Source organism: Nycticebus coucang, chromosome 6 (genome assembly GCF_027406575.1).
Source record: "Nycticebus coucang isolate mNycCou1 chromosome 6, mNycCou1.pri, whole genome shotgun sequence".
Taxonomy (NCBI): domain Eukaryota; kingdom Metazoa; phylum Chordata; class Mammalia; order Primates; family Lorisidae; genus Nycticebus; species Nycticebus coucang.
In genome coordinates, this window is record NC_069785.1 from 67,646,525 (window position 1) to 67,652,678 (window position 6,154).

Genomic DNA, 6,154 nt, shown 5'->3' on the forward strand with positions numbered 1-6,154 from the left:
TCATGGGCAGCCATTTGGCCCCTCCCGTCACTCATGCTCACTTTACATGCAGGGTGCTTTGGCACTCAGCATGGGAAACCTTTGGGTAAGTTCAGGAGAGCAAGATCTTATTGGAAGGCCTTTGGGAAGACCAAGGCACCTGGTTGGAAAGGGACAGGAGCCGAGCAGCAAGGGGCCAGAGTTCCAAGCCAGAGTCAGACTGACCCTGTGTGGGTGACATGTGCCTACCCCCTGGTCAGGCACATGTCACTTTGACTAACAGCATACTAAGATAGTCCACAGCAGGGGGAGGGGTAATTCTCCCAAGAATAAGAACACTGGGTATCACTTAAGAATAAGGGGAAATGGACAGCCCGGGGCTAGCTGAAGTTCTGGGAATTGTTTGGCTGTTGGGGGTATTGGGAATTGCGGTTAAGCCATGCCCTGGGGCTGTCCCCAGACCTCTGTCTTCCATCCTTCTGTCCTCATCTGGCACCCAGTTAATGTCTCTGCTCAACCTGGAAACATTTTCTTAACGACAAAATAAAATCATAGGTTAAAAATCTTGAGCTGTAAAACAGCAGATGACGTTGTGTGGGCAGCTGCCCAGAGGACACAGAATGCACGTCTCCTGAGTGGGTGGCCTTATAAGGACAGGTTCAGGAGGAGAGTGGGCAGGAGGGAGGGCCACCCACCAGGGGAGTGCAAGGCTGGGGTGGGGGTGGGTGCCCTACCACTGGGTGGGTGTGGAGCCAGCAGGGGTGCCTGGCTAGATCCCATTTCACAGGGCGGGGGTGGGGGTGGGGAGGAGTTGGCAGAGAGCACAGCCTGCCTGTCCTCCTGCTTTGCTGCCTCTGCACCAGCACAGGCACCCACCTGCTCTCCAATAGTTCCCTCCAGGGCAGAGGCCATTTCCTGTTCTTCATCCCACCATCCCCACTCCTGGGCCCACAGGCCTGGCACTGGCTATGGTGGTGTGCAATAAAGGGTTCAGGGTGAGAAAATTAGTAAGTGAATGGCTCTTTGGTGGCTTGTCAACTGGGCTGTAGCACTTGGAACTCAGGGCAGAATCGTCTCAGAGGGCTGAGTGCAGGGCTGAGCAGATGCTAACAAAGGATTTGGTGGTTGAGTGGGGCCTGCCCTTGGGTAGAGCTGAGTGATCAATTTTTGCCCTGATCAGGATCACTTTTGTCCCCCATATGAAGGCACGCATACCCCTGTATCTCCTCATTGTGCTGGGGGCAGTTTTACTCTGAAGATGGAGAGTGTGTGTGTGTGTGTGTGTGTGTGTGACAGTGTGCATGTGACAGGGAGAGTTTCTGGAAGGGTCCTGGTTGTTTAAGATTCCTCTGACCTCAGCACCTCTAGGAACAAAGGCCTGGCCCTTGGGATCAGGGTGGAACAGCTGCTCCAGAGGGTCCTGTACCAAAGAGGAGCTTTAGAAGCCTCCCCAAATCCCTCTAGGAAAGATTATTCCCTAAGCTCCCTAAAGCCCCAAGTCCTCCTCTCAGTGAATTTTACATTGACACAGAATGGATGGTCCCCCCTTCCCTGTGGTGGCTTTTACTGTGCCTAAAACCCTATCATTTATGAACCATTATCCAAAAGTAAACATTGCCTTCCCCAAGTCCTCTTTTAAAAGGCAATGGGGGCGTGCACAGTGGCTTATACTTGTAATCCCAGCACTGTGGGAGGCTGAAGCACGAGGATAGCTTGACTTCAAGAACTCAAGGCTAGCCTGGGCAACATTGCAAGATACTGTTGCCAAAATTTTTTTTTTTTATTTGCTGGTTATGAGGGCTGGCACCAGTAGTCCCAGCTGCTTGGGAGGATCTCTTCAGCCCAGGAGTTGGAGGTTGCTGTGAGTATGACGAGGCCACTGTACTCCAGTCTAGGCAATAGAGTGAGACCCTGTCTCAAAAGTAAAAAAAGAAGGCAAAGAGTTTCCCCAAAGAGGTCAACAAAGGAATTCTTCAATCTCCAGATAAGACAGGGCAGCTAGAGGTCAGCCTGGGGTTGAGGGAGGCTGGGGAGAGGAGGATCTCGGAAGGAAAAGGGACTCCTGACTTCTCCAGTTGATTGTCAGAGGCCAGCTGAGAGTGTGTCTTCCTCCTCTGTGCCCAGAGTGGGTCAGGACTGAGAGGAGGCTCTGGCAGCCCCTCAGCTGGCACTGCTTCCAGTGCCAGGAGAATGTTGTCAGCTGCAGAAAGTTGAATCAAAGCAAAGCAAGAGCAGTGGGGATCCTACCAGAGGCGAGACGGGAGTGGTGCCAGCTGTGCTGCTCAAGCCTGCCAGCCAGGGCTTAGCCTTGCCTAAGGCCCTGACCCTGGGAGGGGCTGCCTCGCTCACACAGCAGCATTTGGGGTAGAAACTCAGAGTCCCACACGGGGGGCCTGCCCTGCTGTCATTCTGTCCTAAATATTACAGAATTTATATTATATTGATATTATATTGTTATAATATATAATATTATATATTATCTTATATATTATTATATTATAATATATATAATTATATTAAAATGATATTTTATTGTTATATATAATAATATGTATATTATTATACATTGTCCCTTGTATAATACAGATAAAAAACATGACAAAATTCCCTGTGATTGCCTGAAACTCTGCCATTAGTCAAGTATTATTTTGGGTTAAGCAGTGCCTCTCTTTGGTAGGCTGTATAGTGGCTCTCCAAAGACGCCTACATCCTAACCTATTGAACAAGACTATGTTACCTTCCATGATAAAAAAGACTTTGCAGGTGTGATTAAGTTAAGGATCTTGAGATGGGAAATTATCCTGGATTATCAGGGTGGGCCCAGTGTAATCACCAGGGTCTTTCTAAGAACAAGGTAGAGGGTCAACTAGACAGAGGACAATGGGCAAATTCCCTGGGAAAGGAACACACAAAGAATTTGTGGTCTTAGCCTGAAATGGCTTAGGAGACATCCCTGCTGTCAGTCAGCAGGCCGCCTTCAACTTGCTGGCACTGGGCCTCTGAGAGGACGTGATGGGGACATATGAAAGGAGAACAACGTAGAGGTCAGAAATGAGAGCAAGAGCCAAGGCAGAATTTTCTTCACTTTGCACACTTGACCCAGGCACGGAGCCTGGACTTCACCATCCTCCTGCCTTCTCTCCAGGGGTCCTTTTGGCCAGACCATGCCTTCAGGTCACTTGAGTGTGCCATCTGCTGCTATTTCAAGAAGCCACCTAGGGCAGTGACCTGACCATTAATATTAGCTGCAGAGATTGCCCTTCTTCCAGGTGGCGGACCCGGAATCTTCTGCTCCAGCCACCTTCTTGAATCCTGCTGACCAGAAAGGCTGAGTCACTGGCAGAAAGGTTTTTCTAGGTTTTCTGAGATGATTATAAATGCTGGAGATCTGTTAACCATAACAGTGGGGAGGATGATCAAAGTAAAGGCAGTAGTGATTATGGATTGAGCAAGGATATATATCTATATATAATTAAGTAGTTACTAGATATAATCTTTCTGTACACTGTCCTGCTCCAATCACAATTGGAAAGTTTCAGTATCTGTGTTTTGTAGGTAAGATACTGAGGCACAGAGAGGTTATGTGACTTCCAAAGGGTCATCCAGCTCGTTCTTGATAAGGCTATAGTTTCAGCCCAGATCTGATTTCAGAGTTCATTCCTTAAACTACCACACTGGCAGACCTCCTAAGAAATATTTTAAACTAATTTCCTCATTGATGTTGCATTTTTAATCAAGCAATGGTTTTCTAGGAATAGAAAGGTTTGGAGCAGGTGGGTGAAGGCTGGGAGTAATGGATGAGTGAGGGGCTGCCAACTGGTCACCTCTAATCCAGAGGACTTAGTAAAGTGGTGAACTGAGACCAGTTTACTTTAATCATAAACACAATAGTGGCTTGTGCCTGTAGCACAGTGTTCACAGTGCCAGCCACACGCACCAAGGGTGGCGGGTTCAAACCCGGCTTGGGCCAGCTAAACAACAATGACTACTGCAACAAAAAAAATAGCCGGGCTTTGTGGTGGGTGCCTGTAGTCCCAGCTGCTTGGGAGGCTGAGGCAAAAGAATTGTTTAAGCCCAAGAGTTTGAGGTTGCTGTGAGCTGCGATGCCACAGCACTCTACCAAGGGTGATGTAGTGAGACTCTGTCTAAAAAAAAAAAAAAAAAAAAAGAAAAAGAAAAGAAAAAAATAAACACAAAAGCTTTGGACCTATCAGTGCATCTTAGAAATTTAATGTTACCATCTTTTCCAAGTACAGTTTTATTTTTGGCAACAAATGCATGACCAGCTTTATGCCATCTTGGCCATTTTCTCAAATACTTTTGCATTGCCTACAAGTTATTCAAGGCAAGTTTTAAGGCCACACTTAATGTGATTTCAAGTTGGCGGGCATTGAGGCTCAGTGGAAAGCATTGAGGGGCTAGACGGACCTCAGGAGACCTGGGTTCTAGTCCCAAACTTGTGCAGGCCTGCAGAAGTCTCCACAACATGTTCAAACAGCAAGCTTTCTGGGGTTGAAGCCTTGAGAAATGTGGAAGTTTCTGTTTGTTTTTTACAGGCCTCAGGTCCAGGTCCAGTCCTATTTGCAGGGTAGAGGGGGCTGAGAGACTTTGATTCTGTGGTATTCACCATAGGTTCTTGCGTAGGGTCTGGTGGGAAGGCAGGGGCTTAAGTGTCGTGGCTTCTGACCTCTGCTTGCCTGAGTCATAGGCCTCCAGAAACTGGTCACTTCAGTCCGTGGGAGTCATCTCTAAAGCACTGACACCAAGGACCAGTTTCATGGAAGACAAGTTTTCCACAGACCAGGGTAAAAGGGAAGAAATGGTTTTGGGATGACTCAAGTACATTACAATTATTGCATACTTTATTATATAATGAAATAATTATGTGTATAACTCACCCATAATGCAGAGTTTTAAGGCCAAACTTAATGTGATTTCAAGTTGGCAGGCATTGAGGCTCAGTGGGAAGCACTGAGGGGCCAGATGGGCCTCAGGGGACCTGGATTCTAGTCCCAAACTTGTGTAGTCCTGAGCTTGTTTTCCTGTAGCTAGATGGTCCCAGCACTAGCATCACCACCTCAGCTCCACCTCAGATCATCAGGCATTAGATTCTCATAAGGAGCACACACCCTAGATCCTTCAGATGTGCAGTTTACAGGAGGGTTCATGCTCCTATGAGAATCTAATGCCGTAGTTTATCTGACAAGAGGTGGTGATGTGAGCAATGGGGAGCGGCTGTAAATACAGATGAAACTTCACTTGCTCACCTCCTGCTGTGTGACCCAGTTCTTTTTTTTTTTTTTTTTTTTATTTTGGCCGGGGCTAGGTTTGAACCTGCCACCTCCAGCATACGGGACCGGCGCCCTACTCCTTGAGCCACAGGCGCCGCCCCGTGACCCAGTTCTTAAACAGGCCACAGACTGGTACTGGTCCATGTCCCAGGGGTTGGGAACTGAAGCACTAAAGAGGATAGGCCTGGGGTGACTGGAGACAACTCTGGGCCCCATCTCCCCACTCCCCCAAATAAGGAAAGACTGACATAGGACCACTGATTGTCAAAGCAGAAGGGGACCGAGATTGGTCCCAAGGGTCCCACATGCTGGCCATGGACTAATTACATTGTAAAGAATCCCCAGAGAACTTCCTGCATGAAACAAAATAGATTCCTGGGGGGCTGCCAAGATGAGCTTTCTGAATCAGAATATCCAGGGCAGGGGTCTCTCTAATAAACTCCGCAGGGATTATAATGGATAGTAGCCAGGTCTGGAAACATTTGACATGGTCAAATCTCAATACTTTTCCTAGGGAAGTTGAGGCCCAAAGGGGCCTTGAGCCTCACATGAATAGACATAGAATAAGAAATCTTATCTTCTGACTTGCAATTCAATGGTCTTTCCATACCAAGACAAGGATCTTGCAGGCCTCAAAAGAGGTGCCCATCATTTATTTATTTTAATTTCCTTAAAATCAGAGTTACCAATAAACGCAGTTTAAGACTCAAATACAGATAGTTTTACAAGGCTTGTATGAAAAACAGTTCTTTGCCCGGCTCTGCCATCTGCCCCTCCCCAGAGGCAACCACTTCCAACTTTATCCAGCTGCTTCTTTTGGTGTTTACTCCCACCCATGGCATTGTTTGCATTTTCATAATGAGTAACATGCATTGCTTTGTTAT